Raw genomic sequence first — 19405 nt, 5'->3', positions numbered from 1 at the left:
TAACCAGTAAATAATAAAATAATTACGAGTAGAAGCTGGTGCAGAAATCTTTGGATTTTGGTAAACCACTTTATCTGGTTTACAAAAATTAACCTGTCTGTGAAGGTGGTCTTTGGTAGATACAGCTTCTTTGATCACCCATGAAGTACAATGGGGAAGGTGGACGGAGTGGTTTGGAGAAGTAGATGACGTGTGGTCTGTCTGTGCCTGAGCACTGTGTGTGGAAAGCGATTGGTCTTTGCCATATAGAGATATTTCATCCTGCTCCTCAGGAGCTGGTTGGGGAACAGATAAGTTAAAAGAGTTTGGCTTTCATTTTGTTAGTTCTCACGGCTTCTCATTATTTTCATGGTGTGTGGTTACTATAAGCTACACAGATGTTCTCCTTTGCTTTTGATTTTGGACTAAAAAACAAAATAAAGCTGGTGATAACAAGAGAGAAACTCTGTATTTCCGGGAGCGGAGGGAAAAAGGAATTATCTCTTTATTTGCTAGTTAAAAATTTTTTAATTTCTTTTTGTGGATTTATTGAGGTATATTTCACATAGCATACAGTCCCCACATTGAAAGTAAACAGTTGAGTGACTTTTTGTGTATTCACCGTCATACAACCATCTGCACTGCCTAATTTTAGAATGTTTTTATCACCCCCAAAAGAACTTGTACCCATTAGCAGTCCTTCTGCCTTCTACCCTCCCTCAGCTCCTGGCAACCACGAATTGAGTTTCTGCCTCCATGGATTTGCTTGTGTTGGCCGCGCCACATGAAGGGAATCACACACTGTGTGGCCTTTCGCACTGGGCTTCTTCAGCATAATGCCTTCAAGGTTCGTTCTGGTGGTAGCACGGAGCAGAACTTCAGTCTGCTTTCCCTTCAGCTCTCATTCCAGTTTCTGAAATGCATCGAGGATTCTTCTTCTTGTTTTCTGTTCTTCTCTCTCCCTCCTGTGGCTCCTTTCCTGTCTACAATCCCCCTAAACATACATACAGCCCCCCAAACATGTATTTCCCGTTGCTTGGATTAAAACCTTACCAGACCCTGGCACCGGGAGGCTCTGACCTGAGCGCCCATTGGCGTTAGTGTGGCCCAGTATCTCAGCTGCACAGTGCGTTCCCTGAGAGCAGCCTCACCGGGCGCTGATGGGCTCTGAATCTTATCTGAAGTTGTTAAACATTGTTTAAATAAATACTTTCTTCTCTTGCCTTCAATTCGTGAGCTTGGATGTGGTCAGGAGAAGCCAAGTTTGATGGAGGCTTAGGGAGAGCGCACACCGCCATCTGTAATTACGTTTTGACAGAGCTGTGTGGTGGTGTTGGCCTGCTCCCCATTTTTCTCTGTAGTAGTCTCAGGGATTGAGACTGGTCTCAATTTCTCTGCCTGGTCTCAGGGATGGGGGAGAGTGGAAGGTGGGCCATGGTGGGAGTAAATGTGTCTGACACTCCAGGTCTTCCTTTTCCAGGTTCCATTCGCGCCTTCCAGCACTGACTCCATGCGTTCCTGCCTTACTCTTTCCCCTCGCCATCTTTCCGTCCCTCTCCTCTCATTGTTTTGCTGGTCCTCTTGTTCTGTTTCACCCTCTTACCTGCCTACCCATCTGCTCCTTTTCCCTCTTTGCTTACCTCCCAAGCTCCCCGACACATAGCATCTCCATAGGGCTTGGGGACTGCCCTCCAATGTGTGCTGTGAGCAGTTGGTAAAATGGTTTTCAAAATGAAAACCATAGAAGTCTTTAATTTACTTGGCCTCTGAGGCATTGCCGAACTGGCAGATTGTTTGGCTACACCCTGAAGTGCCTGTTATTTCATTACTTTTTATCTATAAAAGTAGGGATAATAATAGTTCTGGTCCATGAGGCTGTTGAGAGGGTTTAGCTGGTGGTGTCCATGAAGCCCTTAACACGACATCAGCAGATGCTCAGTGAATAGAAGCTAATTGTTTATGTTAAAAATTTTCAACATACAGAAAGTAGACTAGAATAATTAACCCCATATGTATGTATATGTATGTGTGTGTATGTGTGTGTATATATATATTTACATCACCTAGATTTGATATATTTCACCATCTTGCTATACTTTGTTTTCCCATCCCGTCTTTTTTTGCGGTTACTGAATTAACAAAGCAGTCACAGCATTTTGTCCTATATGCAGCCCTAAAAAATATGCATGCTTTCTTATACAGCCGCAATACCTTTATCCCAAACATGAAATTTATCATGATTCTTAGTGTACTCTAATACTGAGTTTATTGTCAGATTTCTCTGATTGACTTAAAAATGTTTGTTTGTTTTTAACTCTTGGTTTGAATCAGGATTCAAATACTGTTCTTATATTGTAATTGGTGATAATATTTCTTGTAATCTAGACAGTTCCCCAAACATTGCCCCTGCCAGCACATGCATAGGTAATTAACTTACCGAAGAAACTGGGTCCTATGTGTTGTAGAATGTTCCATGTTCTGGGCTTTTCTGTCTGCTTCTTAATGGTGTCATTTAAAAATTATTTATGTATTTATTTTTTGGGGACAGAGTCTTGCTCTGTCACTCAGGCTGGAGTGCAGTGGCACAATCTCTGCTCACTCCAACTGCCACCTCCCAGGTTCAAGCAGTTCTTGTGCCTCAGCCTCCTGAGTGGCTGGGATTACAGGCGTGCACCACCACACCCAGCTAATTTTTTTTTTTTCCCCAGTAGAGACAGGGTTTCGCTATTTTGGCCAGGCTGGTCTCGAACTCCTGGCCTCAAGGGATCTGCCTGCCTTGGCCTCCCAAAGTGCTGGGATTATAAGCGTGAGCCACCATGCCTGGCCTTTAATGGTATCATTTAAATTATACTTGTGTTTCCTACATGTCCTATAAATCGAGAGTTCGCTCTAACAGCTTAATGAGGTTTAGCCTCAGCTGCTTTTTGGCAGGAGCGCTTTATAGGTGGTGCTGTGTGCGTCGTAGCAGGAGGCACATGCCACTTAGGGTCTCTGTAGTCAGGTCTCTAAAGTGGGCTCAGATGCGGTCGGTGTCAGTTTCTCATTGACAATCATTGTCTCAATCAGTTATTTTGTTAGGGACCAACTTAACTAATGTTCATTAAGACATATAATTTCTATATAAGGATGAGGATAAAAGTAGCTGGCACTTAACCCCTTTCTTCTGAATACTGGCAATTAAAAACAAACAGTGGAGTTTATTAGGGACTTACAAAAATGGTGAGTTTTCTAAATACACGATTCCTTCTGCATTGATTACTTTGATTCCTCAGTGAGAGGATATTTAGTTGCCTTTAAATATAGTTTAATTAGAAAGGCAGGTGTGTCGGTGCAACCCCATGACCCTTGCCTCGTGATATTTCCCCCATGCATAACATGGCTGAAAGAGATTCTGCAGGTGGAATTAAGATGATTGTCCGAGTGACCTTAATCTACTCACGTGTGCCCTTTAGAAGCAGCGTTTCCTCAGGCCAACAGAAAGGAGGAAGTCAGAAAGATACGAAGCTCAGGAAAGATTCCACACACTGTTGCTGGCTTTGCAGGTGGAGGGCGTGTGGGTGCTCCCTAGAAGCTGAGAGTGGCCCTGGCTGGCAGCAGCGAGGAAACAGTCACCTCCATCCCACAACTGCAAAGCACAGAATTCCATCCGTAACTGGAATGGGTTTGGAGGCAGATTCCTACTCAGAGCCTGTAAACAAGAACCCAGGCTGACCGACACCTTGAATTTGTCCTGGTGAGACCCTAAGCAGAGAGCCCAGTGGAACCCACCCACGCTTCTGACCTACAGAACTGTGAGATGATACGTGGGTGTTGTTTTTAAGTCACTAAGTTTGTAGTGATTTGTGGCATAACATGAGAAAACTAATACAGCAGGCGAAATCTCCATTCATTGTTTTTAATTGCCATTATTCAGAATAAAGGGATTACGTGACAGTTACTTTTATCCTTATCCTTATAAAGAAATTATATCTTAATAAATATTAGTTAAGTTGATCCCTAACTTGCTGTCAGTAAAACTTACACATTTAGATATTGACGCAGTATCTTTGGTTTTAAGGGGATACTGGTTATTGAATAGACAGGAAAATCATTCTATCAGTTATAGTTAAGATTCTTTTGTGACTATTTTTCTTCTTTAAGATACATTGAAATTGTAACGTCATCACATGCAAGTGAGGCACATGGCATTTGATAAAGTCCATCTGTCTGTGGACAGTCTACTTAGCTTCTCTGTCTGCATGTTCACTCCTGTTAGAGGAGCATGTTTGAAATTATAAGGAGACTCCAAAATAGATACTTTTTATTTTATTTTTTTATTTTTAAGACAGGCTTGCTCTGTTGCCCAGGCTGGAGTGCAGTGGCGCAATCTTGGCTCACTGCAACCTCCGCCTCCCAGGTTCAAGTGATGCTCTTGCCTTAGCCTCCCAAGTAGCTGGGATTACAGTCATGTGCCACCATGCCCAACTAATTTTTGTATTTTTAGTAGAGATGGGGTTTTGCCACGCTGGCCAGGCTGGTCTTGAGCTCCTGACCTCATGATCTGCCCGCCTGGGCCTCCCAAAGTGCTGTGATTACAGGCTTGAGCCAATGCGCCCAGCCCCCAAATCAATACTTAATACATGGTGTATGTAAATGTCATTCTCATGTATAAAGAACATGGTGATTAATGTAATATTATATCACATACTGCCATTAAAGGCATTTCTTTTTATAATACTGACTTCAGAGCTCAGTCCCCAGTTTAAATAGTAATCTTTTTCAATTTGTGTGAAATAATTTGGTGTCTGATATATAGACACAAAAACTTGCAATTTTTACTTTTTTTTTCTTTGGGAGACAGAGTCTTGCTCTGTCACCCAGGCTGGAGTGCAGTGGCGCGATTTCAGCTCACTGCAACCTCCGCCTCCCCGGTTCAAGCAACTCTCCTGCCTCAGCCTCCCAAGTAGCTGTGATTACAGGCACATGCCACCATGCCTGGCTAATTTTTCTATTTTTTTTCTTTTAAGTAGAGATGGGTTTCACCACGTTGGCCTGGCTAGTCTCAAACTCCTGACTTTGTGATTCACCCACCTTGGCCTCCCAAAGTGCTGGGATTACAGGTGTGAGCCACCTTGCCTGGCCCTGCAATTTTTACTTTTTAAAAAATGACTTGGTGGTTGTAATCCCAACACTTTGGAAGGCTGAGGCAGGACGATCACTTGAGGCCGGAAGTTTGAGACCAGCTTGGGGACAACATAGTGAGACCCCGTCTCTACAGAAATTTAAAAATAAAATTAGCTGGGTGTGGTGGTGCATGCCTGTAGTCCAAGCTACTCAGGAGGCTGAGGTGGGAGGATTTCTTAAGACTTGGATTTCAAGGCCTTAGTGAGTCGTGGTTGCACCAATGCTCTCCAGCTTTGGCAATAGAGTGAGACTCTGTCTCAAAAAACAACCCTCAGAATGGAAAACTACTATATGCCATTTACTCATTATAAATGTATTATGTGATGATTTTGGTAAATTTCTACAGTTGTGCACCCATCACCACAATACAATTTAAAAACATTTCCATGCCTCCAAAAGATCCCTCCTGCCCATTTGTCGTTACTCTGCTCCCAGCCTCAGCCCCAAACACTCATCTGTCTGTCTCTCTCTATCTGCCTTTTCTTAGACATTTCATAAAAATGGAATTATAGGGTATGAAGTCTGTCTCTTGCATCCGGCTTCTTTAACTTAGCATAAGGTTTTTGAAGTTAATCCATGTCGTGTGTATCTGTACTTCATTCCTTTTTTGTTGCAAAATAGCATTCCATATTATAGACAGAGCACACGTTTTTTGTTTTGTTTTAGTTTTTTTTGAGACAGAGCCTTGCTCTGCTACCCAAGCTGGAGTGCAGTAGCTCGATCTCTGCTCACCGCAACCTCTGCCTCCTGGGTTCAAATGATTCTTGTGCCTCAGCCTCCTGAGTAGCTGAGATTACAGGTGCATGCCACCACACCCAGCTAATTTTTGTATTTTTAGTAGAGATGAGATCTCACTATGTTGCCCAGGCTGGTCTCGAACTCCTGGACCTCAAGCGATCTCACCTCGGCCTCTCAAAGTGCTGGGATTACAGGCGTGAGCCATGGTGCCCGGCCTACAGAGCACACTTTCTTCATTCAGCAGTTGATAGGCATTTGGATTATTTCCACTTTTTGCCTGTTTATGGAGCAGTTATTGCCACTTTTTGCTTATAGAGCAATGCTACTATAAACATTTGTGTACAAGTATTTTATGGACATATATTTTCATTTCTCTTGAGTCTTTACCAAGGAGTGGAATTGCTGGGTTGTATGGCAAATTTGTGTTTAACTTTTTAAGAAATTACCAAATTGCTTTTCAAAGTGCCTGTACTGTTTTACATTCCCACTATCAATTTATGAGCATTCCAGGTTTACTATATCCTCGTCAATACTTGTTGTCATCAGTCTTTTTTATATCCATTTGAATGGATAGGAAGTGGTATCTTATTGTGGTCTTGATTTGTATTTCTTCAATAGCTAATGATATTAAACATGTTTGTGCTAATTAGTTATTTGTATATTTTCTTTAGTAAAATGTCTATTTAAATCTTTTACCCATCCTGAAAGTTGGATTCTTTTTATCTATGTTATTTGTTGTTTATGTATGATTTACAAATGTTTTCTTCTGGTTGGTGGCTGGAATCCAGTCTCTTTCATTTTCCTAATGGTCACTTTTGAAGCACAGGTTTTAATGTTGAAGTCCAATTTATACATTTTTTCTTTTATGACTCATACTTTAGTGTCTTTTTTTTTTTTTTTTTTTTTTTTTTGAGATGGAGTCTCGCTGTGTCACCCAGGCTGGAGGGCAGTGGCACAATCTGGGCTCACTGAAACCTCCGCCTCCCAGGTTCAAGCGATTCTCCTGTCTCAGCTTCCAGAGTAGCTGGGATTACAGGTGCATGCCACCACGCCCAGCTAATTTTTTTGTATTTTAGTAGAGATGGGGTTTCACAGTGTGACCCAGGCTGGTCATGAACTCCTGAGCTCAGGCAATCCACCCGCCTTGGTCTCCCAAAGTGCTGGGATTACAGGTGTGAGCCACCGAGCCCGGCCTTTAGTGTCATATTTAAGAGCTTTTTGCCTGACAAATTCGCAGAGGTTTTCTTCTAGTAGTTTTATTGTTGTAGCTCTTATATTTTGGTCTGTGGTCGATTTTGAGTAAATTTTTGTCTATGGTGTAAGGCAAGGTCTAAATATATCTTTTTTGCATGTGGATATCCGATTTTTTATTTCTCATTAAATTTATTCCCAAGTATTTTAATCTTTTTGATGCTATTGTGAATAGAATTGTTTTCTTTATTTTAATTTTGGTTGTTCATTGCTAGTACATGGAGATAGAATGAGTTTTTTTGTAGTGATCTTGTATCCAGTGATCTTTCTGAACTGGTTTATCAGTTCTAGTAAGGTATGTCTGCCTGTGTGTGTGTGTGCATGTGTGTGTGTGTGTATGTGTATTCCTGAGGATTTTTTATGTATGGAATCCTATCTGAATAAAAAGAGTTTTACTACTTTGTTTCCAGTTTGGTGTCTTTTATTTCCTTTCAATTTTTACTTTTCACTTTAATTTCTTAAATGTTTTTTAAGTTGATCTCAAACATATTTAGCATGGTTTCAAAGAACATTTATCTAGAAAGAATACATAAATTATATTTGACATTTAGGGCCAAGGCATAAGAAATGTACTTGCTGTGGGCTTTGAAAGCAAAGGTGTGTGTTTCATTATAAAAAATAATGCATTGATAAAAACAGAAGCTACTACCTTTAAAAGTCCTTTTTTCACACACACACACAAAAATTCTGAGCAGTCTCTATCATAATGAAGATGGATGTGGATATACCATAGATGCTTATTTTTAAAATTTGGTAATTACAAAAAAAAAAAACCCCAAATACTAAAAAACATAAAACATTTTAGGATCACTTTTTTTTTTGTCAGTTTCAATGAATAAAGTTGCCAATCGATTTCATAATTTGTAAAATTATTGCTTGACATGTTTAATTATCTAAAATACAACACATAGATGGTTAAAAGCTGAAAACATGTATAAGTCAGCAGCTTTGGATTCAATGGTTAAGGTTAAATTATAGCAAGTAGAGCCCTCTTGCATAAGGTTGTAGAGAGGGAAATGTTATCCTGGGAACCAACTTCAACTTTGTTTTCCTCTGTGTTCCTACCTTTGTTTGGAAGTGTTTGTTTCTGTCACAGTGAAGGGCCTCCCCTGACCGATCCCCTGATTGACAGTGACACAGTCAGTTCCCACCCTGCCTTATCTATAAGATTTCTCTAACCAGAGCAATCACAGCCTCAGAGGAGAAAAACCTGGGGCCCCATTCAATTCTGCATCCATTATCCATGCCTTTGTGGAGACTTTTCGTGAGGGAAGGAGTTAAAGAGGCATGTAAACTTTCAAACAGCAGAGACCAACACTGGACTAAGCACAGCTAATTGGATTTTCTGTTGAAGAGGCAGTGAAGTGACAGGGTGCAAGCAGTAAGGGGAGCCTGGGTGACTTAGGGTCATAGCCTCTGCACAGTTTCAACTTAGGTTTCCTAATAAAAATGCTGCCCAGAGAGGAAAGACACTAGGGGAGAGGAAAAGCTATTATTTACAAACCTACTGGCAAGGCGGTCTTTTCAGCTGACTTCATTATCTGTGTTGGACTAAACAAGTCTGGGCATCAGCTCCTGGTGCTGCAGTCTGCCCAGGCTGGGAGCCGCCACATGCCCCCACAGTGTAGCCTCTGTGACTCTGAAGATTTGGGACATCTGAGCGTTTTGGGTTAAAAAGGATAAAAAGAGCAGAAAAAGGCTAAACCACTTCTATGGGAAAATTTGGTTGTCTTTTTTTTTTTTTTTTTTTAACCCAGCTTAGTAGGGCTGGTTTTCCTTCTTAAAATTGTCATTCAGGTTCAAAGACCAGCCATAATTATCATCGCCCCACCCAAAAATAATTCAGAAAAGCTGCATTTTACTGGAAAAGCACAATCCTTTAACATCTACTGATCACTGGAAACTGGAGGATCGCTGATTTGCCAGCTAGCAAATATATTATCTTTTTTTTTTTTTAATGTTATTTATTTATTTTTTGAGACGGATCTCGTTCTGTGGCCCAGGCTAGAATGCAGTGGTACAGTCTCAGCTCACTGCAGCCTCAACCTCCTGGGCTCAAGCAGTCCTCCTACCTCAGCCTCCCGAGTAGCTAGGACTACAGGCATAGGCACATGCTAACATGCCTGGCTAATTTTTGTATTTTTTGTAGAGACAAGGATTTGCCATGTTGCCCAGGCTGATTTTGGACTCCTGGGCTCAAGAGATCGACCCACCTCAGCCTCCCAAACTGCTGGGATTATAGGTGTGAGCCACTGGGCTCAGCCATCCACCGGCAATCCACCGGCCTTGGCCTCCCAAAGTGCTAGGATTACAGGCCTGAGCCAGCACGCCCGGCCTTTAGTGTCATATTTAAGAGCTTTTTGCCTAACAAATTCGCAAAGATTTTCTTCTGTTACATTTTTACTGCTTGATTTTCCCTGAGCTCTTCTGATTGTGTGATTGGAATACTATTAGTCCATAATTGGATTTACTATTGGTTTAAGACAGTGATGCTACCTGTGTACTAGACACTTCAGTGAGTATTTTATGTGGTGGTAAAATAATATGATCAAGTTTGCACAACTCCCAAGTGGCAGAGCCAGAGTTGGAAGTCATGTGCTTTTTCTGCCCATCACCTGCAAAATTTAGTGTGGAAATTAGCATGCATATGAAGTTCTTTAAAAAAATGACATATCAACTGTATAGTTTTTATTTCCTATATAACGATACCAAAATCCAGGATTTGGCAGCCGTGCACAAAGATCTCTCTGTAGCTGGTCTACTTTATGTGCTTTGCTGAAGGGGACATTCAATCAAATATGTTTGAGTCCTTCACTGGGAATGTCTCATTAAACAAAAAGGCACATAGAGAAGACTAAGACAGAAGGCTCCCATCCCTAACCAGCTCACCCTGCAAAAGATGGGTAGCAAAGTATGTGTGGAAGCGCACAGACCTCTGGCATTCCAGTATTGAACAGTTGTTAAGTGTGTTTACTATCGCCAGGGAGCCCCTGAGATTCCCAGAAGAGCCTACTGGTCATTTTCCTGAGGCACGAATTTAAATCCTAAGGCAAATGTGGAGAAGCTACTCTCTTAGCCAAAACGTAAGCCTTGCTGATCAGCCAGCCTCTGCAGCTAAACTCAACTTTGTAGCTCTGTCTCTGCCAGGGTCGACGTATTTTAGGAAAAAACAATTATATGCACCAGCAATATTAGCAAATGTGGGATCTTAATCTATATGGCTAGAGAATGCCAAGGACCTATGAAGCATCACCTCTACTGGAAAAGTTCTCTGTAAACTTTTTGAACTGACAGTGGGGGACGATGGGGCTGTTTTAGGATTTTAAGAGCCCTCCATTGGTTTTGAAATTCAAGGTGGTGGTGCATTGTCATAATATCTTCTGGTTTTAGCCTTTTTTGGAGATAGCTTTTCTGACGGTTTTACACCTTGTCTTTGATTTGTTTTAGTATTTCTACTTCTAGTCAAAGTTAAAACCAGGAAATATAGAGATGTGCTATGGAGGTGATGGTTAAGCTTTGTTTGAAACTTGTTGCTAAACATTCAGTTGTTCGTTTAATACATTTAATTATGTGCCATACGTTTCTCCTAAGCACTGGGGAATCCCTTAGTGAACAAAAGCAGAAATCCACACCCATTTGGAGCTAACTCCTCCTTCTTGGGGGAGAAAGATCCAAAATACATACTGCCCAGAAGGGGGTAAATCTCAAGGAGGGTAGAAGAGCTGCGAAGAGAGGCAGGGAGTGCTGGTGCATGTGGCGGCTTTAAACAGGGCATTTTAAGAAGGTGCCGTTCATAAAGGACAATTGAGCAAAGTCCTCTGGGAGAGGAGGTGCCGAGCCCCTGTGGATTTATCTGGGGGAAGAGTGCCCAGGTGAAGTGTTCAGCAGGGCAAAGACCCTAAGGCTGGAACCTCCCGGTTGAGGCACAACAAGGAGGCCAGGGGGCTGCAGGACAGGAAGTACAGTGGGAGTAGGGGTGGGAGTGGAGAGTGGCCAGGCCCGTGAGGCCCTTGTGAGGTTTTCTGCTCTTACTCAGAATGAGGTGGGACATGGGGAAGTTTGAGAGTTGGGATGGCATAATCTGACTCAAGTGCTCCTGGATCAGTCTGGCTGTTGGGGAGGCATGGGCGAGGGAGGCTGTGTTAGTCCTGTCTCACACTGCTGTAAACAACTGCTTGAGACTGAGTAACTTATGAAGAAAAGAGGTTTAATTGACTCACATTTCCACAGGCCTAACAGGAAGCATGACTGGGAGGCCTCAGGAAACTTACAGTCATGGCGGAAGGCAAAGGGGATGCAAGCACCTTCTTCACATGAAGGCAGGAGAGACAGAGGGAGGGAGGAAGGGGAGGGCGGGGGGCGGAGAGAGAGAGAGAGAGAAAGGCGAAGTGCCACACACTGTTAAACCATCAGATCTTGTGAGAACTCAGAGAACAGCAAGGAGGAAATCCGTCCCCATGACCCAGTCACCTTCCACCAGGCCCCTCCTTCAACATTGGGGATTATAATTCAGCATGGGATTTGGGCACGGCTACACGTCCAAACCGTTTCAGAGGCCTCTTAGAAAGCTAGAGGCTATGAGAGACGATGCTGGCCTTTGGACCATTGAGGTAGCCATGGAAGTAGAGAGAAGTCATGGATTTGTAAGAAATTATATTGCAGTACAAAAAAGGGTTGCGGGGAGAAGTGGTTTGCTGGGGACACTGTGTCCTCAGGTCTAAAGATAAAGGAGAGGTTCAGATAAGAGGTTGAGACTGTAGGGCGATGATGTTTATGCCTCTTGGAATTAAAGTAACTTGATGTGCACAGTGGGCCGTTTGCTGGAGTATTGTCACACCTCCTCTGCATTCTAGCTGGGGCTTTGAGGTCAGCATTAAGCTAAGAGCTTTGTCCTGAGGCTGATAGCTTTTTGCTAGATGAACAGAGAAGATTCTTACGGGTGTGAGTCAGGAGTGAAATCCCAGCTGGGACAGAGAGAGTCCTTCTAGGCCCCCAGAGAGTCTGTTTATAACATTGGAACACAAAAAGAGAAACTAGGACAACTTTTTAAAGAAGCAAATATTCTTACCTTGTATGATGCACTTACTTTCCAAAGAAATATATATATTTTTTAGTTTAAATCATTGTCAGCCTTTGGAGTTTGCTCTTTAGGAATTCATTTCCTTATCTTAAAATTTATGTCTATTTAGGAAGATTGAAATTAGTTGTTTTTGGCTTCTACTTTTCAGCCAGCAATTGAGTTCACAATTGGTGACAGAAAAGAACTTGAAGTGGAATAGCTTGCTGGGAACAGTGATTTTGGCCCTTTCTTTCATTGTTGCCTTTTAGTTTATTTTCAGAATATACCTGATTTCCTATTCATGAGGTACTAAATATAAGAATCCAATGTTATTTTTTTCTTGTTTACTAATAAATGTGCTCTGTACTTGTACTCTTACTTTTTAAAACAATTTAATGGATATATAATATGCATTTCTATAATATGCATTTCCATAACTTCAAAAAGCATAGTCTTACCCTTTGAGTTCAACTCACCCCAGCCCTGGGCAGCCACTGATCTGCTTTCAGTCACAATAGATCACATTCAGCTTTTCTAGAACTTCATATAAGTGGATTCAAACAGTACATGTTCTTTTGTGTCTGGTTTACGTTGCTCAGCATAATATTCTTGAGATTCTTCCATACTGTGTCTCCCGTATCAGGATTTTTTTCTTTTTTTCTGAGACGGAGTCTCGCTTTGTTGCCCAGGCTGGAGTGCAATGGCGCAATCTCGGCTTACTACAACCTCTGCCTCCCGGGTTCATGCGATTCTTGTACCTCAGCCTCCCGAGTAGCTGGAACTACAGGCACCCGCCACCACGCCTGGCTTATTTTTGTATTTTTAGTGGAGACAAGGTTTCGCCATGTTGGCCAGGCTGGTCTTGAACTCCTGACCTCAGGTGATCCGCCCGCCTCGGCCTCCCAAAGTGCTGGGATTACAGGCGTGAGCCAACATGTCCAGCCAGGATTTCGTTTCCTTTTATTGCTGAATATTATTATTTTCTGTGCACTTAACACGGTTCACTTGTCTGTGGACACTGGAATTGTTTCCAGTGTGGGGCAAGTATGAATAAAGCTGCCACAGGCATTTCTGTACAAGCCTTGTGAACGTACACCGTCATTTCTCTTTGGTGAATACCTGGGAGAGGAATTGCTGGATCCCCTCTGATAGGTGCACAGACTTTACGCTTGTGATGTCTTTTTGAGGAATTGACTCATTTATCACAGTGAAATGTCTTTTATCCTGGCAATATATTGCTCTGGCATCTACATTGTCTAATATTGATTTAGTCCCTTCAGCTTTCTTGATGTTAGTGTTTGCATGGTACATCTCTTCTCCATTCTTTAATTTCAAAGTGTCTCTATTTAAAATGTGTTTGTTACAGGCAGCCTCTGCGTGAGACTGTGTTTTAAACCCAGACTAACAATCCCTGTTATTTCATTGTAATTTTTAGATCATTTGCATTTAGTTATCAAAATAGTTAGACGTAAGTCTCCCATCCTCCTGTTTTCTGTTTGTTCTTTTTCCTCCTTTTCCTGTTGTCTTTTGAATTGAATATACTTTGGTATGTTAGGTTGTTGCCACACTGGCTTATTAGCTGTACCTGTTCATTTCATTTTTTACATTTTTTTGGTGTTTCCAGGAACCCCAGCATCCCTGAACTCTTGATGCCTTCACCTCAGCAAGACCACCATGGTCTGCTTGGGTCCCCCTCCTAGCGCTGCAGTTCAGTGCAGTTGACCGCTATACTAAGGTACCTCCAGGCCAAGAGCCAGCCCATCCTGGGATCCTCCTGGTTTATTTTCCTTCTCTAAAAGACCACAGCCCTTTCCATGTCTGAAAACAGTTATTTTATGGAACTTTTCTGTCCAGCTTCCCGGTTGTTCATGTTGAGAGATTAAGTCTGGTCCTTATTGTTGTATTATGCCCTTGAAGCATAATTTCATTTTTGAAATAAAGTATTTGGCTCCTGGTGGGAAAATCTGATAAATATTTGAAACTGAGACACCCTGTAAAATCCTAGACAGATAGCACCTTTGTTACAACTTTATGGTGCAACACAAACATGATGGTTGGCTTCCAGGTTACCCATAACAGCACAGGTTAGACTAAGAAGCTTTAGAAAAGGCTGTATCCGTACAGTTTGGGGTGACAATGACAGTTATTGAGCCCTTGGTGCTTAGTGCTCTATATATGTGGTCTCATTTCATCTTCAGAGTGACCCTGTGCGGGTCGTTCTTGGCTCCCTTTTACAGGTAAGGAGCCGAGCCTCAGAGGTGAAGGGATTTGCCTGGTGTCTTGCACATAGTGATGGGCTGAGCTGGAGTCTGCCACACTCCAAGCTAAAGCTTTTGACCACTGTACTAAGCTGAGTAAGGAGTTTGTTTGTTTGTTTTTTGAGAAAGGGTCTTGCTCTGTTGCCCAAGCTGGAGTTTAGAGGCGAAATCATAGCTCACTGCTGCCTCGAACTTCTGGACTCATGCGATCGTCCCATCTCAGTCTCCAGGGTAGCTAGGACTACAGGCACACACCATCATACCTGGCTAGTATTTTTTTTTTTTTTTTGTAGAGATAGGATCTGGCTGTTGCCCAGGTTGGTTTCGAACTCCTGGCTTCAAGTGATCCTCCTATCCTAGCCTCCCAAAATGCTGGGATTATGAGCCACTGAGCCAGACCAAACTAAGTTTTTGAAATGTCTTAAGGGGCAGCAGCAGGTTAAGTGGTGCTGGAACGTCCATGAAGTAGTTGGTTTCTTCCTGAGGTAGCTACTTGTTGCCAGGAGAAAGCATTATGATTCATTTCCCACAAAAAGTGGTTCCCTCTCTCCCTTCTCTCTTCCTTTACTCTCTCCTGCTCCCCACATTCCTTCATCTTTATTTTGTGTGTGTGTGGTTTTAAGGAGCGGAGAGTTTAATAGGCAAGAAGGAAGGGGGAAGGAAGAAGCTCCCCTGTACAGAGACAGAGGGAGGGGCGCTCCAAAGCCAAGAGAGGGAACCCCAAATGGGGCAGAGACCAGCCAGGTGTATATAGAGAAAGGCTGGAGGAGGCGCTGTCGGTTTTGCACAGGGCTCGGGGGATTGGTTTGACCAGGCCTGTCTTTCACATAGCCTGAGGCAAAAGCTGGCCCTCCCACTCTAGCCTTTTAATATGCAAATGCAGGGCACGGTGATGTTCTACACACGTGGGGATGTGCGGGGGCCATCAGGTTGCCAGGAACGTGGGGCAAGGGCAGGAAGGCGGTGGTGATTGTCCTGTTGGGTGGACCTACTTTCTAATGGCCTGTATTTGGATATCAAAGGTTGCCAGCCTGATTCTAAGAGCAGGGGCTTTACAAGAAACTTTTCCCAAGATGCTTTAAAAAAGGAAAACGTCCCAAAACTTTTCCTCCCTATCTGCCTAAAATAATTTCTTAATAACTCCTACAACGTTCCCCCTTGTGGAGACGCCACACTAACTGCTGTTGGAGGGTTTTGGGTGACGACTCTTTCTGGCTACTTCCTGCGGAAAAAGGGTGTTGTGGGGAACAGAGCTAAGGTTCCTCCTGGGGCCGATCACGGTCCTCGGAAGAATGGCGTGTCCATGTGTTGTTCAGTTGATAGCACCATTTGGAGTTTGATTGCTTCTAGGCAAGAAGAAACAATTTGAGTTGTAGTGTTGTGTATACAGGGTCCAAATATCAATACAAGACATATAAGTAAGAGAGGGATTAATAAAGGAGTTAAAGAATTCCATAAAGAAGACTGCAATTTATTAAAGAGGGATTGTAGCCACTCCGGGCTGAAGCTGGCATTTTCCCTAAGCCTGTCAATAATTTTGATTTGATTTTTAAGTACCTGTAGATTTTCCTTTACTATACTAGAGGTGTTAATCCAAAAGCAGCATGTTTCATTTAAAAGTGCATCGCTAGACCCAATAAAAAGTCCTAGCAGACTTAGTGATAGTAAAACTTCCATGTTTCCTTTTTGTTAGTAAATGTTATCCCTGCTATAGGGATAATAATTAAGCGAAATATGACAGCGATGGAAACTTTCTGTCCAGTATTTCAGCTAGAAGGTGCTACTGTATATAACCCTATTGCAAATAGTAGAGTGAGGACAGCAGTTCCCACAAGTGTGGTGTGGTAGGTAATTTCCATCTAAAATTTTACTCGCCAACATATAGAGTTCCCCTGTGGGGGTCTGTGAAGTTCCTTGGTTTTATTTTCCCAAACAAAGAAACCTCTGGGTTATGGACACCTTACTCACTTCCGTTACCTGACAGAATTTGCAAGATAATTGCCCAGAACTAGTATATTGATTCACATTTTTACATTACCCATCCCTGTTTTTCTTTTTTTTTTTTTTCAAGCTGCAGAAGATCACCACTAATAGGCAGGGTTAGTCTAAATGTAGGCAGAAAGCTTAAAAACAATGAGACTAGGATTTAATGACAAATGTATGATAACCTTTGGAACAAAATTTTTCTCTCCAGTCCTCATGTTTGGTAAAAACTAATTATGAATAAACGCTAGTTTTATACTTTTGGCCTGATTATTTGCATAAAGGGCGGCAAGAATGGTTATTTTTACATGGGCCTTTTGGATTAGCTTTGATGAGACTCTATTCTACAAGGAATCTTAGATAAGACCCTTAAAGCCCAGCCATGGGTTTGTATCCTCAAATACCTGTGAGTTGGGTGATCCTCTCCTCTTGAGGTCCCAGGATAAACCGGGAGCTCCCAGACCTGTTAGAAAGTGACATTCTTTACTGACCATGGGTTAGGAACCCTGTGCAGAGACTGTATAGACAAGGTATGAGGCCAGTTCTCGCCAACGGGCTTTTATTGGCTGTACATGTTAAGCTTGATTCCTTGAAGGGAAACACACTGTTTCAGTTGAAGCCTTGGTAAAATAACCAGTTTTTCCAACTGTGTCCTGTTGACATCCTTTGCCTTTTTTTTTTTTAAATCCCTCCTCTCTTTGTCAAAATAGCAGTAAGATCACCAGCAGAAGAGAATGAAATCAAAACTGACCCCACTTGAATTCATGAAACCACAGAATGTTAGGCCTAAGTGAAACTTGAGAGTTTACCCCCTTCATTTGATTGATGAGGAAACTAAGGAGCACTGGCAGGAAGTGAGTTGGTAGAACCATACAGCTCGTTGGTGTGCAGCAGGCGCTGGAATGCAGGGAACACTGACCTTGGGTGGGATGCGGGGATCAGCTCCCTCAGTGTGAGGGTATTAGCCAGATCCTAGCGTCTGCTGTGCAGTGGGGTCATGAAGAGCCACGACCTGAAGGAGACCGAGTAGCGCTTACTTAGATTAGTTGTTTGGGGACATTTCTTTGAGGATGTGATCAGGGGATCATGGGGAGCAGCGTCGTCATCAGCAGGGGCAGGAGAGAGGGCAGTGCATTTCAGAAACTACCAGAAGGCCCACACGGGCAGCATCCGATGAAAGAGAAGAGGGAGGCAGGGAACTGCGCAGGAGCCAAGGTTTTGAGTGTGATGGGAAGCTCTGGTGGGTTTTGACCAGGCCAGATGTATGTTTTAAGATCATTCTAGCCTCTTTATGAAGAATGAATTGCTGGGATCAGAGTGGGAACATGGAAACAGGAAGAAGAATCTGGCGACTCCTATCGCATTTAGGAAGTCGCCAAAGTTGGCTTTTGTCAGAGTAAGAGCAGCAGAGATGCAAGAATGGGTGGCCTGGGATATGTTCTGGAGCCAGAACTGAATAAGGGAGAGAAGACTCAAGGAGAAGTTCAATGCCATAGTTTTGGGGTCACTGTATACATAGTTTCTATAATTCAGGGGAATAAATACATTCTATAAAGCATATTTTCTTTTCTTTTTGTTTTTTGAGGCAGGGTCTCATTTTGTAACCCAGGCTGGAGTACAGTGGCGTGATCTCGGCTCACTGCAACCTTTGCCTCCCGGGTTCAAGTGATTCTCCAGCCTCAGCCTCCTGAGTAGCTGGAAACACAGGTGTGTGCCACCACACATGGCTAATTTTTGTATTTTTTGTAGAGATAGGGTTTCTCCATGTTGTCCAGGCTGGTCTCATACTCCCGAGCTCAAAGCAGTCTGCCTGCCTTAGCCTCCCAAAGGGCTGGATTATGGGTGTAAGCTACCGCGCCCAGCCATACTTTCTTAAGTTATTCAAAAATATAGAAGGAGAGGGGCTAGCTAATGCACAGAAAGATGAAGTGACGAGACAGAGGGATGCAGCAGCTACGACGGAATCAGGCCTTCCTGATTCCCGCCTTGTAAGGCCCCACCTTTGGCTTGTGCTCCTCTCTGTCTCCTGCATCCTTGTTTGCACCTGTGCCTTCCCACAAATAACCTCTGCACTTACTTGATGGCACAGCTTTGGTGCAGCCTTAGTGAGCCAGCTCGTTTCAGTTCTGTTGTTCATTTCATAATGAATGATCATTTCTAGTGTAATGTGTTGCCGTTGCCTCTACCAGAACAGATCCAATACCTCACTAATTATCACCTCCCTGAACAGAAAAATGCAAACTAAGAAACCTGCACATCTGTATTCACGCATACACACGTATGCACATGCACACCTGGTGTCCTTTCCTCCCTTTCTATTGACATTAATGACACCACTGTTCTCCAAGCTGTCCAGGATCCAAAGCTCTGAAGCCTCGCTGATGCCTTCTTGTCCTTGTCTCTCCTGCCCCATTATCCTCCATTTCCACCATAGCCACCTTAGTTATGCCATTATTGCCCTAACCCAGATAGTTCAGGACCTTCCTACCTGGCTATCCTATTTTGATTTTTTTCTTTCTCCAGCCCTTTTGTTAAACTTTTCATTGTTGCTGGGAAGCATAGCCTCTGGCCAGGAGTTAGGATCAGGCACTTCCAATCTCCAGCTCTTTTTCTGTTGTCTGGCAGTCTGAAAACAGTCTTATCACGGTGTGATTGCATTCCGAAGTTTTCCTAAGCCCCCACTGCAGGGTGCGGTCAGCTTGTTCCTGTCACTCAGGTACCCAGAACTTGCCTCCGTCTTTTTTTCCTCATCTCTTAATTTCAGCGTTCACTGTGAACAGGCATCATGCTCCTGGCACCCTGCATCCTCTTTCACAGTCTGTCTCCCTCTGTGGAAGGCCACCTTCTTTCCTGTCCTCTTCACAAAGATTCACCATTCAGGGATTAGCTTAAAACCTGATTTCTGGCTGGGTACGGTAGCTCATGCCTGTAATCCCAGCACTTCGGGAGGCCGAGGCAGGCGGATCACGAGATC

At 43.0% G+C, this 19405-nt stretch overlaps 1 protein-coding gene across 4 annotated transcripts in view; it reads left to right on the top strand.

Moving 5' to 3' along the window:
• The window catches only part of GRK3 (G protein-coupled receptor kinase 3), a 165582-nt gene that overhangs the window by 42692 nt on the left and 103485 nt on the right, over positions 1-19405 (top strand). The window lies entirely within an intron of this gene.

The sequence above is a fragment of the Macaca fascicularis genome, chromosome 10 (genome assembly GCF_037993035.2).
Source record: "Macaca fascicularis isolate 582-1 chromosome 10, T2T-MFA8v1.1".
In the NCBI taxonomy this organism is placed as follows: domain Eukaryota; kingdom Metazoa; phylum Chordata; class Mammalia; order Primates; family Cercopithecidae; genus Macaca; species Macaca fascicularis.
The sequence above is the reverse complement of the archived record's forward strand: the minus strand, read 5'-3'. Positions and strand labels throughout refer to the sequence as shown.